Here is a 22,328-nt window from a genome sequence, read left to right on the forward strand (position 1 = left end):
TTTCAATCTAGTGATTTTCTAAATTGGTTTGGACCATTAAAAGTTAGAGACATGTCTTAGCTAGTAATGACTTTAGTGATGTGTAAATTGGTTGCAAGGAAACATTTGTCACAATTGACTACGTGAAAAGGATGTCACTGTAGAATCACAAGCATGCAACCAACATAACAGCCAAAAATTATCATTTGTAAATGTAGGTACAACTTTGTTTTATTCATATATAAATACAGAATATCTGATTATGCTAACCTAAAGAATGGTAATATAATATTTTGTAATTTGAGGTATATTTTGTAATATTTGTGAAATGCAATTTTAAATAATCCCAGTTTATGTTGTTATTAAATAGCATTTTTAGGTCTAGTGCCAGTCCAATATGTCAACCATATTCTATACAACAATGTCAAATATTATTAGATCTATTATAAGCTAATGTTTTGTAAGTTAGCTACATAACAGTTACACTTGGCAGTTTCTAGGTGTAAATATTAAGTTACAACTCATCCTAGTTTGTGTGGTGCAAATAGTTTTAATTTAGTGATTAGACTAACTAAACTAAGTTTGAACTTACAAAGAGCTGGAGAAACTGGCTCCTGGTGAGCCTGCAGTACAGATGCTTTAATCACTAGTCCAAGAGTACGATGACAAACGGTAAAATAATTTGACCACTGTGCTCGGGTTATCAGGAGGGAACACATGCTCAGGTAAAAAGTAATGACTGAAAGAATCAAAGGTTTGAGTCTATGTTAGAATTATATAGATTCATACCTATATAAAACACCCTCATAAAGCGCTCCTTTTTAGTAAGGTGCACCTTTAGTCTCAACGGTATCCATCTCGTTGTGGATTACTTCATAATGCATAAATGGAAAATGCCATTAGGGTTTCTTTTCATGCTCTTAACATATTAATTGGCATTGCAGCGAATGTCGGATCATACAGTAAATTGTATCCGGTGAAGTCAGTGACACCTGACCTATTGAAAATTTTACAGTGTGCTTATACCTTCATTTATCTACTCAATGTGCCCATGAATATTTAAGGTTGACAATTAAACCCCAGCTGACCTGCAGGATGGAGCCAGACCAGCGCTGTCAAAGTGAGGCAGCATAAATGCGCCCACACAATCACACTCATCAAAAACGCTACCCTCCCCCCACCACCTTAATGCTCAACCTCACACATACACAAAATAGGCACAAAAGCATACGAGCTTTGTCACAATGTCGCACGGTCACAGTGACATGGCCCGTGTGTGACAGGCACATCACATATGTGTCATGTTTATGGGGGCATCAACAGACGTGGTTTGTGTTTTGAGTATGTAAATGTTTGGGGAGGGTCAAAGTTAATGCATGTCAGTATCCTGCTTCACCTTGGTTTGGTTATATAGAGCAGAATGTGTATGGGGTAGCAACACTAAAACTGAATATTGAACACTGTAATAGCATGTTGTATAAAATCTGCACATTACAGCTAAATTGGTTTGCAGTAACAACTTACATATTTGCACACAAAAAAAGTATGTTAAAGTACAGTATACATATAGGAATGTGAGTTTAAATGCCTTAAAGCAGCTATAATCAATATTGTATATTAACAATGGATCATACGACTACTCACATGTAAAAGGAATCGCTTAAACTGCAGTTTCTTTCAGCTCTACTTTCAGCTTATTGTTTTGGTTTTCCAACCCACAACTGTAATGTTTTGGTTCACTCTCACGACTCTCATCAGCAATTTCAGCCGCAACAGGCAGCTGTTTTTTGTTTGTTTTTTTAGCAAAAATGACAATTTTCTAGGCCAATTACGATTTCCGATTTTTCATTGAGTTTGACCTGCCGATTTTAGTCGATTCCGATTTCATTTTTTCTAACCACTTTACAGCACACACAAATATTTATTTTCTATCTTTTCTTTAATAAAACATTTTACATTTTGCCTAGAACATGTTTTGAACAGATAATCGATCGCTATATAATAGAATTACTGCTGGTGTGGGAAATTCACACAATGTTATGAAAGAACAATTTCCTTCTTTTCACATCCAATATCCAACTAATTTTTTAAAAATATTTAGCAAACTAAACTTCAATATGAAAACAGGGAAACAGGTAATGGCAATACAATAATATATAAATAACAAATAAAAATAAATTAAATATAGTCTTGCAGTATAAAGATATTTCTCAAAGCACACACACAGGCCAATTCCGGTCACCAGCTGGTCAATCGGTGCATCTCTACTTGAGACTAACTGGTGAACATAGTAAAGCATTTAGCCACTAAAGAGCCAGATATTATACTGTATATTCAAATGAGCCGGTTCACAGCCTCATATCTTCAGCTGGGGCACTTCTAGCCATTCCAAAGTCAAGGCTTAAATCTACTGCCCATCAGGACCCCTCGGCTGTGGAATGACCTGCCTGAGGAGATAATGCTTGCAGAATCAGTGAACTCTTTTAAATCACTTCTTAAGACACATTTTTATTATAGACTTGCTTTCATGGGATGTCGTCTTTTTATCTTTTCATTGCTTTTATTCTTTTTATTTGTATTTATTTGTATTTGACTTTTTTTTAAATTGTTTTTCATTTGCCTCTTTCCTACCATGTTTTTGATTTTGTCTTCCTTTTGTTTGACTTTATTGTTTGTCCGTCAAAGCACTCTCTTTTTAAAGGTGCTATATAAATAAAGTTAAAAAGTCAAAAATTATTATTTCCCTCAGGTTGCAGTGGTGGAGACCAAAACTAAGCAAAAAAGGGAATTACTATGTTAGTTTTAGTGTTTACAGCTTGTTTTTGCTGCCCCCAAGTGACCAAAAGTCAGTTAGAGTTAAATGAAAAATCTAATAACAGAATTTTTTGATAACAGAATAATTGTTGGGTGAAGATACTGACTCTGTCATGATTAATTGAAGAAAAGTTTTGCAAAACAGCTAATTATTAACCACAAGAGCAATGTAGTGAAAATTGAATCTGACACATCCCAACACTAATAATGTATGGAGTTCACCCACTGTCTCTCTGATATCAAACTCTCAAGCTATATGTGATGTGATCTCACACTAACAGCATGCCATATCCCCTGACAGATATCCATATATACAGCTTCAATGTAATAACCATCACATTATGCTCGACTGATCAGGCTGATTTAAGTTATCTCTTTGCAAAGTGCCCATGCTGTCACCTTATTTTTATCTCCAACCTTGTATTAGTGCATTTGTCCCCTGAATATGGATTTACAATAGTCTTGGTTTTTAATGATGTAAATAATGCAGCAATTCCATTGAAATTAAGCAGTCTTATATAGATGTTGGCTTCCTTACTTCCATATCCAATATGAGCTACAGTGTCTATAGGTCAGATTATTTTTTCAAATGGTATGAAATATAAATGAACCAAAGCTTTTTCTATACCCCTAATCACTTTCTTATATTTTTATCACAGTGGCCGTGAGGATGGAGGGGGAATGACTTCCATTTTAATCATATTGTCATACCCTCAGGTTAGACCTTCCATTTTGCATACCAGAGGAAAATGGCATAGAAAGAGAGCCTTAATATACCCTAAGTGTTCAATATATGTAGAAAGTATTCCATTAATTCATGCTTCAGCGGTGCTTTATGTCAAATGTAAACCCATCAATCATAAAAAAAACATTTAAGACAAGCCAGATGAAAAACTTGCTCAAACTTCTTCTAGTCTGTAAACAAGAGTAGTTTCATACTTTCATGGATTGACTGATTCTGTCCACGCGTGAACTCCATTACCTTAAAGCATCTCCATGATGCAGCAATTTAGTACAAAATCATTTTCTCTAAATTGTCTCACACTTTGACATACCAATTCTTGCTTCTTTTCAGGCCCAAACCAAAGTTTCCATTTATGAAAAATGTCTGGTTAGGGATCTATCATTACTGTAATCACTCCCTCACTGTTGTATCATTTCTTCTCAAACACACATCTCATCTAAACGCATGTAGACTGTCCCTGAGCCAGTATTTCTAGATACACTATTATTTTGCACAAACGGTGATCTCCACAGGCAATCTGCATCTAGCTGTGGCGGGTGTTTGCTGTGGGAATAGAAATCAGACACCTGTCGGTGTGGTGGGAGTTTTCCCCCCCCCACACACACACACAACAGCTACCAAGCAGCCAGGCATATCAAAGCAGCATAGTGAAAATGTCTCCTTGTGGAGTAAGAGAAAGTTAGGTTGAAAGATAGGAAAGGTATTATGATCAGGCATTGGGGACTAACCCCTTGACGCCTGAATTTATTCACAATTATATAAACAAAATATTATGTGTGTTTCTGGCTCCAAGTTGATGCTAAATTAAGTTGAGATTGTTAATTTGTCTATAGCATATGGAATAGATATAAATTTAGGTATGATGCAAATTAGCGACAACAGGCATTATGGTAAAATTCTTTACAAAATGGTAAAATTAATAAAACACACTAGATTTCATTTATGTCACAAAGTTGTTAGAACTTCTAAACTGTAAATGACAAATACATGGATCTTGACAACGGCAAGAAAGAAAACACTCTCCTACTCCCTAACATTGACAGTAGTTTCTTTAGGGTTAGGGGTAGGGTTAGGGGTAGGGTTAGGTTTAGGGGTAGGATTAGGTTTAGGGGTAGGGTTAGGGTTAATTTTGCTTACGTGAAACGGATATATCTCCCACTCCGACCGGTCCTACGAGAAACCAGTGCATGCAAAAAGTTCCGAAGTATGTATCGCATGTAAACAAACCGGCATTGGAGGGAATACACACGCTATCTTGCCTGCAGTCGGAATGGAAGGGGTTTGATGCAAATTAGCGACAGTCGGCGTTAAGGGGCTAATATAACACTCCTCCTTGTTGCTTCCATCATTACTGACATCTGGGACAGTAATCCTGAATAAAATCACAACAATCACAGCTTTTAAGGATTGATCATTTTCTCTAAATACCTCTACAGTATATTACGTTGTCAGTTTTCTTTCAGGTACAGAGGATCTGTGGAATAGTGAATATGCACCTCTCAAAAACAATGAAAACAGGACTTTTAGGACTTTTCTGATGACACTAAGGTCTATGACATACACATCAATTTAACATATCTTAATTGTATTATTATTGTGCCCATTTTTTTATTTGACATGCTTTTTTTGTGCAAAAACCCACCAAAACAAATAAAATCACAGATTGTGGCAGCTGACAGGGTCTATACGTCTCTTGCCCTATTTCACTCTCTCTCCCTTTTTAAAGTCTGTTAAAGGCAGCGGTGTGACAGCGAGGTTTGAGTTACCAGCAGTTTGGATCGCTCTGTAAAATATCTCCCTGGAGGATCGTTTTAAATGTGTGATTCCATGTCCTGGGGGAAATAACAGCAGTTGTGAATGTCATATTGACGATGTTCTTTGCCCCAGTGTTTTCACCATGAGATTTGGATCCACTGTAAAGCACATGAAAAAAATGATGTCATAGGGTCACAGAATTGAATCTATGGAAACTGAAGACATGGATCATGTGAAGACCATGTGAAGAAAAACAGCTTTGTGGCTTAAACAGCACGGATGCTCCAAATCACAAAGACACAGTTAAATGAAAAATATATTTTACAAGTTCTAATCCTGTGTCCAATTATAAATGTATCGCTTTTTACAAGCTAAATACAAAAAAAGAATCATATTTTTATATCAAAATCCCTCCCTTTTGTCTTCCTGTAAAATTTAAAAATGATTCTTGACGACTTATCTTGAATAGCACTTGACCGCCGGTTTGTAGTTGGCAGACCAATATTAATATATTTCCAAAGAATGTGAGGTCTCATTTATTCATTTAAACCGTATCCTCCCCCGCCTGATCTAACAACACAGGTGAGGGAATTGTGGGTGGATGTAAACAGTCTCTCTACAGCTCTGTATCGCGCCATATTTTCCCACTTTTTTTCACAATCCATTCAAATTTCAAATATTTCATTTAAATCCCTCTCGTGACGAAAGCCTGCCGACATATGCGGTCCGTGCAGATCAAAATGCTCTAACTGTTTCTTTGCTGTGACTTTATTGTGACAACTATTTACTAAGTAAAAAGAAGTGTTCAATCTATTTTTTTTTGTTTATTTAGTGTATACTGTTACATTTACTCAAGTACTGTACTTAAGTACAATATTGTCATATTTGTACTATTTCCATTTAATGCTACATTAAACTTCTACTTACTGTAACTACATTTCAGAGGGAAATATTGTACTTTTTACTCCACTACATTTGACACTTAGTTACTAGTTACTCTTTACATTAAAATATATGATGCAGTACTATACTACTAATCTACCCATTACAATACAAAGTATCTAATATTGGCTCCACATTGATGAACTACAACAATAAAATACATTGTATTGTATTCGATAAAAAATAGAACAATATAATATTCTATAATAATATAACACTTTGAAAGGAAACATTCTGCACAATGAGCACTTTTTCTAATGGCGCTTTTCCATTACATGGTACCTGCTCGGCTCACCTCGACTCTACTCGCCTTTTTTGGTTTTCCATTACGAAAAAAAGTACCTGGTACCTGCCAACAAGTACTTTTTTATAGTACCACCTCAGTCGATACTAAAAGGTGACGTGAAAGCGACAGAGGGGGGGTGTCCTGAACAAACCCGCCATTTTTAAAGAGTTTAGCCAGCTGTGTTTTTTTTTTTGCTGCCTCCAGCTTCATTTGAAACTTGAAATTTGTCTGTGGCAACAACAACACACCTTCGACGTTCTGTGTGTGTGTCGTGTTAGGTCACGGCAGTTTACTGCGGTTGCCGCTGTGATGACCAGCCACGCTGAGGCGGTACTACAATCTGCAATGGAAAATGGACGCACAGTGCGTCGAGGCGAGTAGAGTCTAGGCGAGTCGAGCAGGTACCATGTAATAGAAAAACGCCATAAGTGTATACTTTAATTACATTTTGCTGATAAAATTTTTAATTCAGGACTTTTACTTGGAGTATTTATACTACTTGTACAAGTACTGTAAAGGATCTAAATACTTATTCTACCACTGCTTGCAATAGTGTATCTCACTGTACACAGTCTACAGGTTAGAACTCTATTTATTCTGCAGTATATTACATACATAATGCTATTAATTGTTGTTGAGTGTCTTATGCAAATTCAATCCACTCTTATCTCCCTGACTTCATTAATCTGCGCTTGCATCCATCCTGGCCTACTTCATGATCAGGCTGTGGCTCAGTACGCTTCATTAACTGAACCTTTTCAGGGAATTTTCAATCTGAACCTAAGTCAGGTCAAGAAGGACCACACACAGCCGTAGATTCTGATTCTAATCATGTAGAGGAGGATAACACCCATACTTGTCTAATTGGCTCATATAGCCATGTTGAGCAGGTGCTGCTAACATCCCATGTGTGCTGTTTTTCATAAGTGTGTGGCTCCTCACCGCCCTTCCCGTGCTGCAAGAGCAGCAAAGAGGGCAAGCAAATGGATAGTCTGCTTGAGATATCCTCTGAGTAATTTCAACCTGTATGTTTGAGGCTTTTTAGTTGCTTCATTTGGAGGGCATCTTCCCCCTCCCCACTCCACACATACACTATTATATAAAAAACATTATTAGTATTCACTAGAAATTACTAAAGAGAGTGGGAGAGGGTTGCCATATCCAGATGGATGACTCTTAAATCTGTCTTCAATTAGTCTCAACTAACTTACATCTTCCAGTTGAATTCTGATTAGCTGATCTGGCAATTTACTCAGCCTGGCTGGAGAGCACTTTGTCCCCCTTCTGAGTGCAACCTAGCTGCTTTTGAGTATTGTGAACCTTTGATCAGTGCCCCCTTATTACATATAAAAGCCAATACCATTAAATTCTGCATTGCCTCATCTCCTTGCCCTTAGTACTCCCCCCCTTCTTCTGTATCAAAGATCATAGGCTCATGTAATGAAAATAAAAATCCAGTGATCTGTAAAAGTAAAGCAGATGATAATACCATTTAGTTAATATGTCTTACATCTCTCCAGTGTGATTGTGAACCTGTGGCCTGTTTTTTCTGTCTCTGTAGCTAGCTACTTCCCTCTTGTGGCCAACCAGGACACAGAGACGCTTGAGACACTTAGTGAGGTCAACATGCTCACTTTCCTCCTTCTTGCATTTTTTAAAGCAAGAAGACGGAGATTAGAAATATGTATAACACAACAACTACTGACATTGGTCTTCAGTGCCGGCTACATGCTCCTTTCCCCCCTGCCCTGCCACATCTCCCGCTCCATCTCTGTAGAAAGTGGATCACCAGGGGAGCTAAACCCTTCCCATTAACATATAGAGTCTTTATTTAAATCCCATTCACTTTTCCATCCATTTAGAAGAGTAATGCTAGCAGGTTACAGTGATGGCATTGCGTGAGGCACTGATTGAGCTTCAATTTGATCATGTTATCTGATTGTGAGGTAAACAGTATCATGATGGATAAGATCTCATTACAATAGAAAAGTGAGAGTTTAATTTCCTGTACATGTTCCATCTTTATTAATGTCAGAGGCAGCAGGCCGTCAATTGCATTACGGGCCTTGATACTCTGGCTAGGCATCCTGCTTGACACAAACGAGGCCAGCGAGCCAGCTTAGAGGGCTTACATTTGGCACAATCCTACAGCCAATTGCCATTTGCTTTTGGCGTCAATACTGCATCTCACAGAGTAAAATTTGTAACAACTTTGAGTACAAAAATAGAACACAACGTTATGCTGTTTAATTAATCTACACTGTTGTTGTCGTCTCCTCGTGACGTCTTGAGATGGCTGCCAGAGTGGCAAGAGACCAGCTGGTGTAGAAACAGCACACAAGTTGTTGTCTGTCAAGAATGAAAATACAGAAGAAGACAGTTGACTATCGCACCCTGACACCACCCATCCACTGATAGAAAGAAAATGGGAAAAAACTAACTTCAATAATAAACCTGTCAACACTCCAATCTGAATACCCAGGAGCCACAACTGTCTCAACTCTCCTCCCCTGGCGATAGTCATCACACACACACACACACACACACACACACACACACACACACACACACACACACACACACACCCCTCATCACATCATCTCTATTTGTCCCATTATATCCTTAACACAGTGTAAAATACCTCTGCTGCTTCAGGAAGGGAACTGTGGAGGGTTGAGGACTGTTGAGCTGTGTATGTGTGTGTGTCTGTGCATAAGTGTGTGCCATCATTGGCTTTATTACTAGCTATCGCCTGTGCCTGTCGCTAAGACTCCGAGACAGCCTTGCTTGTTTGTTTCCCCCGCTGTAATCCTCAGTTGTGGTTTGACGTGCAGCGTGGAGCCTTAGCTGCGTTACCCACAGGCCTCTGGGAGCTGGAGCGCCGTGGCATGTACCAGGAAAAGAGAGAGAGGAAGGCACAGGAGACTTACACCCCCTGCACCTGATCATTACCATGCTAAATTTATATTGATTGCTGTAGCTTAAGAGCTAAATGTGAGTAATTCCCCCGGTGCGGCCCCTGTGTAGATTCTGTGGTGGTGGGCTGCTGGTAATCCAGAGAAACCACAACATGGGCACTGTGTTTGGCCATAGATATGGTAGCACACATTATACAGTGTCAGGGAGAATTTTTGTAAACCTGACCAGCGGTGATTTTTAAATGATGGGTTGCTCTTGGATTTCACATTACATCCAAAGTAGTCTATATCCACGACGTTCTACGGTTGATTTCTGAGGACTATGGTTAACTGCTCCTCAGATCTCTGCAGGGTGAATCCAGACAGCTAGCTAGACTATCTGTCCAATCTGAGTTTTCTGTTGCACGACTAAAACAACTTTTGAACGTACACGTTCCACCAAAACAAGTTCTTTCTGGAGGCTATTTCGCAGCGGCACCGTGGCTCTGTCCAGCGGATTGCGCAGCTCAAGACGACTGTGATTGGTTTAAAGAAATGCCAATAAACCCGAGCACGTTTTTCTCCCATCCCAGAATGCTATGTGGACTAGCCAGACCCTCCTTTGCAACGCTGTGGAGGAAGGTCATGCAAAGCGAGACTACATCCAAAGAGACTTACATGGGGAAGAGGCTGTCCTGAAGGGGTGGGCAGTGGGTGGGTTGTCTGTTCTTCAAGACGTTTCCAGCTTCTCCTGCTCTTGCTCTGCTGGATAAAGTTGCGTTTTTGTGGTGTCTCTCCTCCTGCAGGCAGCTTTCATCACACATATACATATGTGCTTGCCCTTGACATTATCATCAGCAGATTTGTGCTAGGGGCCCCGAGGTAAGGTTGAAATACTGCTGAGGCTTCTGAGAGAGTGGCCTGCTTTAGAGAGAGTGTCCAAGGGCTAAATACGCACCTAGAGACGGAGGAAGAGGAAGGGAAAAAGCTCAGATACTGAACCTAACAGAGCGCCCCTCAGGGGACAGCAGTAATTAAACAGTGATTAAATTAAGGGGCAATGCGGGCAAAATGCAGACTGATTGACACTCTGCTGGCTCCTCTTTCTCTCTCTCTCTCTTCCTCTACCTATCTCTCTCTCTCTCTCTTCCTCTCCCCTCGCTCTCTCTCAGCAGGTTCAGCTCTGTCGTGGAGCATTGCTTTCTATTGACCTCCAATTACTCACCCACTCTAAATTCTTCAAGGTCCAATTTTCAAAAAAAATATTTTCTTAACCCTTGTATTATGTTGACAAAAAATTACATTGATGATGTTACGGGTCAAAAGGACCCGTACAGTGTGAATACACTCAAAACAAACTTTTTTTCCTCATCACAAACATTTTTTCCCCCAAAACTGTTTTTACCAATTATTTAGTGAAAATATTTCCGGTATACACTTGCATATTCCATGCATAGCTAGATTTGGCATCCTAGGATGCCCATATTTTGATGCCATACTTGGCAGGCTTGTTGGGAATGTACTGTCAGAACGGACACACCCCTGAATGGAACAAGGTGTTCATCTACAGTGACATGGGCACCAGGATTGTACAAGACAGGTAAAATGTTGACCCATTTATCCCCTACATCTCTGATCTCAGCTAGTTTGTCTCTTTCACGTCGACCAGCTCTAGTGTTGTGGAACACCCAAGCTTGACTCCAAAGACATTGTTGTTAGAAATATTGGCCTTCCACTCTCGTCATTGCACAGACTGGCAGTTGCTTCTCCCTTTGACTTATACACTCCAGCTAATACTATTTAATTTAATTCAATTCAATTTTATTTATAGTTTCAAATCATAACAAGAGTTATCTCGAGACACTTTACAGATAGAGTAGGTCTAGACCACACTCTATAAATTCCAAAACCCCAACAATTACAGTAATTCCCCCAAGAGCAAGCATTATCAGTGGCTGTTGCGACAGTGGCGAGGAAAAACTCCCTTTTAGGAAGAAACCTCGGCAGACCCAGACTCTTGGTAGGCGGTGTCTGACGGGGCCGGTTGGGGGTGTGATGAACAGTGGCGATAATAGTCACATTAGAGATAATGGAACAGTGACCTCGAGGTAGTCATGGAAGTTCATGTCATAGCAGGGCACATTGTGTCATACTGAGTAGTGCAGTCTCCAATACCGGATCCTGACTACTCTGTGCGTATGAACATCACAGCAGGGTGTTGCGGGATGTAACGTGGCGCTGTAGAGCATGGGTGGATGCTGCGGATGCAGCAGGACTAGGATTTCAATGTATGCATGCAAGTAAATCTAATCCAGTGGCTTCCATTTCTCTTGAAATACACACTTCCCCTACAAGTTGGTCATGTCCACTATGATCCTATCTGTTGGTTGGGATATGAAGAGATGAAATGGTGATTGAATATCATCAACTAGTGTGGCAGAAAATCTTGTAGGGCTTGGAGTCATTTTGATGACAGTCTGTCTTGGCATCAGTGTGTTGATGTTGACCATTTTATGTTACCATCTTTAGCTGTCCATGTTGAGGATGATTGCTGCCCATTGTTTTCAGCTAATGTATACTACACCAGACTGGTCCCCTGAATCCTCTTCATCATAGGAAAATTCACAATCCGGATCGTCAATAGCATTGTTCTCGGTCTCTGAAAGATCCTCTGACTCTGAAATCTCTTCCTCTACATCACTATTACCATCAAAAATCTGTGCTGAAACTTCTTCAGTTGCAAACCTGTTGGAGCTCATTTTGTAGTGTGCGTGTCAAAGAGATGACATTACAACAGAGAAGAGGACAAACGCGAGAAAGCTCCTCCTCTTTTACACACACACGCACACACGCACGTGCGCGCACACACACACACACACACACACACACACACACACACACACACACACACACACACACACACACACACACACACACACACACACACACACACACACACACACACACACACACACACACACACACACACACACACACACACACACACACACATATACACACACACACCTGGTTCTAAATGGGTGTTGAAAGTCTCTGGGTCAAAATGACCCGCAACATCATCTTTGTATACAAACTCTGAACAGACATTCCACTACACATCAGTGTTTTATGAACAAGTTCATGACCCTAAATGAGGAAATGTCATACAATTTCATGAAGAAAAAGATAGGTTAACCAGTATTTTGGTCAACACAAAAACGCAAATGGGTCAAATTGACCCTTAACATAATACGAGGGTTAACTGTGTTAAGAGCATGGATCACTGCACATTTGTACAGAAAAGCCTGAGCTGCAGGAGTGGAACATAGAAGTTGAGTAAAGGAAGAAAAAAAACACTTAAATGCATAGTGTCTTCCAATACTATCAATGTTTACCTCAGATAAACTCACAAACTACAATCGCTCTAGCATTGCGCCAGGGTACTACCAGTCTTTACTACAGATAGACTCACAAAAGTACAATCACAAGAAGCTGCCAGTGATTTAGAAACCGTACTCATGCGGAATCCAAAGCGTGTCTCCCCTTTTTCGAGGCTGTAGCCGGGCAGCTTTAGAAGTGCCTTATCAAATACTCTCTTAGGGGGGGAAATACTATAAATTACCTTTGGCGACTCCTTAAACCTAAAGCAAATAGACAGACAGAAGAGCTGAGCAACAGCAATAAAACCAGCTTTAACAAAACAATCAGAAAAACCAAGACACTAAAATTGCCTTCCTCCTGATCTGAAATTCTCCACACGTTCCTGGCTTACCCTGCTTGCCACTGTGCCCCAGGTCCTCAGGCCCTTGTATAGATTTTTACAAACCAGTTCTTGTGCTTATGAAAATACGTACTGAGGGCCCTTAAACAATCTGTTAAGTCTTATGATAGTGAAGAAGGGCCTCTTAGTGTGTAATACAAATTCAAATAGCTGTATGGAGATGGATTACAGGGCAGACACAGAACAGGAGTGTACTTTAGAGGATGAGTTCAAGATGACAGGTATTGATTAAGTGCTCAATGAGAGCACGCCTATGAAAGGCCAGCCACCACACAGCTCATGAAAGAATCATATAGCTCATACACAAGGCACTGGGCAAACTCACAGACGTGGAGTGTAGGCGTGAGCACATTCAAGCTTGTCATTTCGTGCGCCAAATAGTTGACAACCTGCTTTGTTTTCTGTGGTCCAAACTCATTAAAAAATGATATCAAACTTTTCTTATGTATTTAGAAAAGCCTGTAAGTACTTATATATCTGGTTAACTATTGAAGGAAGCAGACATCAACAGCAAGCAATGAGTGTGCTTTCATGGATGTGGCTTTTGCCCAGAATGACAGAAATTATTCCTTATGCCAGAATCCATTATTCTTTGGTTTGAACGGCACAGTTTGACACCACACATTCCTTAACTCCTTAACACTGGTATTGGAGGGGCAAAAGAGGAAGGATGTTCTCAAAGATAACATGTGAATTTAATTTCTTGGTGAAACAGCGGAACTGGAAGACTTAGCTCTCCCGAGCATAAATTGTGCAGTCGATGCGCGGTTGTCAGAGTTTGTGATGATGCCATGCGAAGACAGCCGTAATCGCAACAGCACTGCCAGCCTGACCCACCTCATCATCCTTGACATTTAGCACAGCGCTTTTCTCTCTCTGTCCCTTCCTCACAGTAAACAAATGTTTTAACCCTGATTTGTATCAGTGTAACCAGAGGACATGTAGTGACACAAAGTGTGGAAAACATCTGAGAGAGGGAAGAGAAGAACAACGATAGAGGGGGGAAAGTGAGTGAATGGGAGGAAAGGAGTGAGAATAAGAAAATAGATAAAGATAGGGGGGAAAGAACACCAGAGAAAGAGAGGGAGAAAGCAGTCCAGCAGGGAGAGAGATCCGGCCAGACTGTCACGTAACAGGGGGTATCTGAGACTAATCTCTAAGGAAAGCTGTCAGGTCTCTGCAGACAATGTTCTGATGGAAACTAGGCAATAAATGCTTCTTAAAGCCATCATAAATATGCAGCTTCCTGCCTAGCAGGCACTGCTCAGACCCAGGTCCGAGCTCAGTATCCTTCCTCTGTACTGTCAGGTGTGCGTGCCAAGTTACAGGCTTGATCACTAAAAGCCCCTTAACGTTAGCCTCAGTGGGATATGTGGCTTGCTTATGGGACTAGAAAGCAGGCTCATCAAAACTTTTTTTTTTCCTTTTTAAAAAACATAAGCAGTGTTGGAAAATAAAAATCCATACTTGACTTGGTTAAATTTTGAATGCACTCTAACAAACCATAATTGTTCAATGAGCAGTAAGTAAGTAACTTTCAGAGTGAAAACCAAGCATTAAGTATGTATGGTTTCTATTTTTTCCATTACTATATGGAACTATATGTGGTTTAAAGGTGGAGCATATGAATAATCAAATAGTATGGAAACATCTCCAGTTAAATTAAATATGTCAGAGAGACCCATCACCCAAATATTTTCATTTTACAATTTGAGATCCATGAATAGCATTGACAAAAAACACATTTGACTTGATTACCTCTTGACATTTCCCTCCATGAATGAAAGCAGCACTAGATAAGGCAATCGCTGAGCTGACATAGTGTAAATAAATAAATATGCTCATTTATCCTGGTCTTCAGATAAAGACATAAGGGCACATGAACGCATGAATGGACGTCTCTCAGCAGCCAGCCCTGCCTGTCTGTCTGTAGAGGCTGACAGTACAGCAGCGTGCCCTTCATTATCACCGGGTAATGCTCATCACAACGGCCGTGGCTTTTCTCCATAAAAACCCCAAGTTTCACTCACAATGAGAAATAGGGGAGATAAGGTGCAGGAGACCATTTCTCTTGACATTCACGACGGCAAACTCATCAGTCATGCTGTCAAAGGCACTGGTCTTGGCTAGTTTGGGGATTTATGAGAAATAATGATGGGTCGAAAATAGCGGGTAGGGGCTTTGCTTTTCCTTTGGTTTGGGAGTGTTGTGTCTTGAGGCACGCTCTGCATAAAACCCAATTTCTTTTGTCAGTGACCCTTGCACTGATATCACATCCAATCTCACCATGTTTGGGAGGTTTGGCTGGGCCTGTTTGAGTTGGCGCTGACATTTCCGCCTCACATGGTGGCAATAAGTTTATTTAAAAGAGAGTGCATAACACAGTGAGCATAACAATGGGTGCCACTCCCTTTGATCCACAGCCTCCGTGCTGTTAATCACACTTTAATTTATCTTAAGAAAACCAAACAGCTCTGACGTAAAAACATTAACATTAAAACCTGTCCTCTTCTGGACCATTTCTGGAAATGGGACGATAACAATAATAGCATGTGTCAAACACTCACATTTTCTCTTCAAACTAGTGACAGGCTGTGACAGATGCTCCCAGTGCAATTCTCTTTGTAAACATTCTGGGACACACATCTGAGCAATTATTGTAATGTACCACAAGGTCTATAAATTTAACGTAAATTATTAATTCCAAAGTCATTTGAAAGTGGATTTCAATATTGTTGCAAGGGCAGCATGGCTGAATCATATAGCACAACTATAGATTGTAGTCAGTAGGACTTTTAATGGGATCCCTATGGGACCATACTGCGGGGATGTCCTCAAGCACCAAATTATTAGTCAATTTCAGATTATCAAGTTTATTAATTACTATTCTTAATATATCTAATGAGAGTGCCAGGAGATATAGCCTAACTACTTAAAAGCTGCAAATGAAATGCTCGACATACATTTACATTACATATATTAATGAAATACTAGATGAGCTAAGTGTGTGTGTAGCTCGCCTTTTACTTGAAAGTTCATGGACCAAAATGAAAGTGCAGCTGCTAACATTCAAAGTGCAACATTGCTTATAACCAAAGTGTTGTGAAATTACTGGACACAAGAGTTAGGGGGCAATTTTGATTCAAGTATGGGAATGAGACCTCTTAAAGCTCAAGGGTACTCGGATCGGTGTGGAAATTAAGCCATGAGATTGCAGTTGAGGGGATGGCGGATTGACAGCGACATTAGCCCCTCAGCACCTCTGCTGTATCACACTATAACTCTGTAAAATAGATGGACAGGAATAGCAAATTAAATCTTCTTAATAGTAGCAAGGGATGTACAGTCAGGTTGGCTTGAACCTGCTGGGCTGTAAAAGTGCAGGACATGAAGGGTGGTGTTTTTTTTAGTGGAATAAAATGAAGTGGCTGTGAAGTGTTTTGGTTAATGGGTCTACTCAACCAACTTCATGCAGAAGGCACTGTCATATTTATATCAATTTGAAACAAGCTCCTTCACAATGCCTTCTGGCCTATTCTTGAAACAGGTTCATAGGTCATGTTACATTTGTTGCTTTTACTTTGGATGGATTCATTACATTTTACAGACTTACTCAGTGACAACAGAGTGAGAAAACACTCTGACAGCATTCCAAGCAGCTGGCTTTTGTTGTGGCTTTGTTGATGGTTTTCTCACTGGCTATATTTTTTTCTTCCCTTCAGGTTCAGTGACACCACATTGCTTCGCCACAAAGACTAACCTTAATGTAGACAAAGCCAAGTCGGCAAATCTTTGCACAAGCAACACGCATGCACGCACACAGTTTTAAAGGAAGGAGGTACACAGAAGGAGCAAGGCGTTTTTCAATGCATTTAGATGAGACCTTTAACAAAGGTCCCTAATGCAGATATCAATGAACCAAGGGACTGGGCTATCGGAGCGAAATTGGCTGACGGAGGGATGTCACCCCTGTGCATGAAAAATGATGGATCCCATTTGTAAACTTCTTCTCTCCCCTACTACCCCTCCTCTCCTCCCCTACCCCCGCACACGGACACGTGCATCCCCCCTTCATCACCTTCTCCTACACTGGTTATTAAACAAGGAAGCGAACCTATGACTTTTCTGACAAATAACAAGTGGTCTGGTAAAATTGGCACTTTACCGGCCATTTCATTCGACTGTCAGGGAGCCCACAAAGGACCTGTGAGATTTCAGTGATGACAGAAAAGATTAACATCATGGACTTTGTTTTTCATCTTCCTTCCATTTTCCATACTATTCTCCGAGGACATCAACAAAATGAAACCAATATCTATGAACCGACAAACAAACAACTGGAGCTTTCAAAATATTAGATTTTGTGTTTTGGATTGGACAATCTACTGTTTCTTTTCACTCACTCCACATGCACTTCTTTTTTGTACCCTGAAATAAAAACAGATTTATGTTTCATGTATAAAACCTCTCACTTTCTGAAAGCGTGGGGCTTAGGTCTGAATGCAAACATCAACACGAGCCATGCATAATACAACAATTTACAGAGCTTGCACAAATCATGCTAAGCATATAAAGTGTGATAAGCAATATAATATGCATACTGAGCATTTCTAAGGAAACAATGATATATTGCTAATCATCCTAGAATGAATTACTGCTATTTTAAAAGCTGTGTGTTGAGTCAAAGGTGCTGAGGTTAATATAGGCAAACAGGGATCTCTGCTGGAAAACGAAAACTTCCCAGTGGAATGCGATGGCCAGCCTAAAGGCTGACATTGCGTTTTCGGTGATGGAGTGACTTTGGAAGGGTTTGTGGTTTGCCAGTGTTCAAAGCCGTGCCTTGAGGGTAAGGGGTAAATTTGCAAAGTTAATCACATAATGAGGCCAATTAGACACGGGAGAACGCAGGTGAAATGGGAGCTGCCAACAAACGACGCCCTGCTGATCCCTCCACTGGACAGAAGCTGGACAGCCCAGTTTCAGCTTCGATAATCCTCTACTAAAGTATTCACTTCAATACTTACGTGTATCTCATTAATGTACATACATTATACTGGATTATGTGTCTGTATTGGGTGAATTTAGCAGGAATGTGTACATTAACATCCAGGGTAGCCAGGATTAGAGCTGCGATTAACGATTATTTTCATTATCCATTAACTTTGACTGTGGTTGTTGCCTATTTAATCACAATAAGTTTTTTGAGAACAAACATATCGATAATAATTGAAAAAAAAATGTTCATCATTTTTATTCATCGTTTCAGCACACAATGTTCAGGAAGAGTTTTGTGCAGTCTGTCTCTCTAACCTTGAACACCACCGAACCCATTTCAGCTGAACTTGTGCTGAAATTTATCAAATATTTCGTGACATTGCACCTCTTCATCACAAACAAGCATTTTGGTGTCTAGCCTGCACTCGATCCCCTTGATTGTAACTGCTGGGAAATGTTGTTGATGAGCATATCTGAGCGTTTGAGTGCTCTCAGAGGCTCCACGGGAGGATAAATCACTCCGGCAGCAATTAGACTTCCCTGAGTGCTTCCTACATACCTGTAACTTCACAGGCACAGCAGGCCTGAGGTCAAAGATCGTGAGGGTTATACGCTGAACAAGATGAATGGTAGTGAAACAGTATATTCATGTGCCATCCTTTCACACATAAGAGTGCTAAGAGCTCTATAATCTTGAAGTGTCACCCCCTTCTAAACCATTTCTACTTCATGTACAGTTTGAAGGGTTTAAGCATTATACCTAATTTTTTATGACACAGAAATTTCTGTTTTACCTGTTCGTCGACTGAGAGCTAAGGCCTGTGTGTGTGTGGGTTCATTTTAAATGCAGAACAGAACTAGCCAAGGATAGAATATCTTGCTTTCAAGCTGTAGGGCGGCCATAAATGGAAAGCTGTATCACTGTCACGGACACAACACAAAGCAATAAGGAACTGCAGAGAGAGCAGCGCATTAAAACATGAATACATGGGGAGATATATGGACACTAATGAAAGAATATTTCATCGCCATCAAGGGTTTATAAAAAGGCCCACCACTTTGCCCACCACGATCCACTAATCTGGATGTAGGGGATTTGCCCAGAGCAAGATGGACAAGGGAAATTAAGGCAGGCACATCTTTACCAAATCATATTGCGGTGATTTGTTAATAAAATGCAAAGCGACTAAAGCGCGGCCATGATTTAGACTTAATCCGTCATTATCCCGCCTTTGAAGTGACCTCACTGTGCATGTTCCCGCTGTGACCCAGAAGCACACTCCCAGCGTCTTCATTAGCCAGGATGAAACAGAGCCACACTTTGATGTCCCGTCCTGTCCACACACACACACACACACACACACACACACACACACACACACACACACACACACACACACACACACACACACACACACACACATCACAGATATCCTTATCACTGACTACACTGAGGCATGGAAAAACATTATGGTTTTTAATCAATTATGGCTCTCACCTTTGGGGCAGCACATTCATTACATATGATAGGAGCAGCTAAGGGAAAATATTCCTACTGCGTGCTGAGATTGAAATGAAAGAAATTGTATGGTTAGAGGGTAGACAAAGACTGCAATTTCGCACAGCCGAACATCCCTGGCTGGATTTACATGTCCACACAAAAGACTTACGCCGCATTTGATTTCACTGATTATATGATGATATAATTTATGCGTAACCAATGATTTATCATCCTTAGATCACTGTGTAGAAATCAAGCACAGATATCTTATAGAGGTCCATGCATGCTGTCAGTAAATTATAGCAGTTGTAAAAGTTTATCATGGCAATGAAATGGAACGAATCCATCAAAAAGGAACAGGTTGCCGTCATGCAAAAAGGTGCCCAATCAGAGATAGTTATTCGGTAGGAGTTAGAATAAAAAGATTACACACATGCAGCACATACATGCAACAACACCGGTCAATGACAATACTGACATACTGTAATTGAAAAAGGCAAGTGGAATGGAAGTTTTATTAAAAAGGAAGTTTCATTCAATCTGACTGTTAAAAGAAGCATCCCAAATGTGCTCATAATTAATCAAAGTGTGCATGTAATGGCATTAAAATATGTCTATACACAGCAGTTCAGTAGGCTAAACAGCAAACTAAACAGTAGAGATCAGTTGATGTTTAAGTACTGAATCTGCGTGTGAACAGGTTAATTTTGTGGGACACTACTTCCTACTTTAAGTGCACTATTTTTTTATGTGGAAGGTTAATTAACCCTTGTGCGGTCTTCCCGTCAACCTTGGAAAAAAACACATTTTTCAACGTTTGTTTTTGCTTTTTCCAACTTTTTAAATTGTAAAATATTTCTTCTTTACATTTTCAGCACTTATTTCTACATCCCACATTTTCTGATATAAAACAAAAATTGAAAACGGGTCAATTTGACCCTAAGTCAACACAAGGTTAAGCATCAAAAGGAAGATGGAATTAAAAATAACAACATGAGTATCAGCTATTCAAAGGAAGCCTAAATCTTGAACTGATCACTGTTTAGTAAAGAAAGACAAACGTGTAAGCTTCTGGTAAGTAAGAGCTTAACTTAAATAAAAAAACTTTAAAAAAACAAACATTTTCACACTTTGATAATCTTATTCTCACTCAGAACTCACTCATATCGAAATTATGTCTGGTAGGTTATTAGTAAATACATATGTATCATTTATTCTCTGCAAACAAAAACTGATATATTTTTCCACTGAGTGACCATAGGAAAGTGAACACCTGGTCAATTTGGCCTTTCCCGACTTGAGGATGCATTGATTACATTAAACAATTGACAGACACCGTTGAGTCCTCAAAGTTGCATTTCCTGCCCACAATTGGAGGAATCTTTGAAACTGGCCAATCCGTGTTGGTTTTTATTATAATTAATTTGGTCTAAAAAATCTTCAGAGGATCAAGACTGTGCACTTGATATTGAAATCAAAATACGGTTGTCTGGGCTGAAGTTGATGTTTTCTAGAAAGAAAATAAAAAAAGCTGCTATTTTGGAAATAAATACATTGAAAATATCACAATGTATCCATAATTGAATGTCAACAAAATAAATGACTCACTATGTAAATTAATTTATGTATATTGAAGCGTTCCAACAACAAAATGTGTGATCCTTAAAGAAAGAACCCATCTGTTTATTTGGCACACAGTCTGCTGGAGTCCTACTCCCTTACAAAAAAGGTGTGAGCACCCATGCGGTTAGCTGCACAACACACGTTTGCTGCATGGTGTAGAAGTAGATTCCTTTCCCCAGGCAATGGCCCGTCAGGCCAGACAAGCAGGCCGGGTGTTAAAGTGTGAGCCGGGTACACAGAGTAACAACAGGGCCATCTGCCCTGGGAATGCACACATCCATCTTACTAAGGACAAGCCAGTCAGGGAGCAGATAAAAGAAAACAAGTGGGTGGAGAGAGAATGAGAGGAAAAAAATAAGTAATAGTGGGACAGGAAAGGAAGCAGTAGAGAAGAAATGTATGCGTGCAAAATGTTGGTGGTGGACGGGAGCTGCAAAGGAGAAAAAGAGAGGTGAGAGTAGACAGAAGGGAGTGGTTGGCATAACGGCAATCTAGAATGGTGACACTATCTGCAGACAGACAAATTAGTTAAGCACAAAAGGAAAGTTTTTTCTCTTATGATGCTGTGATCATTAGCATTTGTACAAAAAGCCTGGAGTGGACAACACCTACAATACAATAGTTAGTAAAAAAGCTGAAACGTTACTGAATGAATGAGCCAAACTGACTTTTAAAGCTTAATTTTTGCTACAGATGAAAGCATGTTAGGAACCTTATGGGAACGTTTTTAATTCATTATCCACACTTTTGTTTATAATCCATTATGTATTTGCAAAAACAGATTGCTACTCGCTTTTATTGTATCAAGCATGCCATCAGGAAGGTCAGTTCAGAGGACAGCAGTAAGTCTCGGCTCCCACCGTCATCCCCGCTTCATCACCATCTGGATATGACTGTAAACACTGCAGTCAGCAATCTGGGTGCAGTGATATCATCAAGCATTCGCCATTTGTTTTTTTTTATTTTTAGACCATTTCCTCATCACCGTTTAATCAGTATGGTCTCACTGA

The sequence above is a fragment of the Perca flavescens genome, chromosome 20 (genome assembly GCF_004354835.1).
Source record: "Perca flavescens isolate YP-PL-M2 chromosome 20, PFLA_1.0, whole genome shotgun sequence".
Classification (NCBI taxonomy): Eukaryota; Metazoa; Chordata; class Actinopteri; order Perciformes; family Percidae; genus Perca; species Perca flavescens.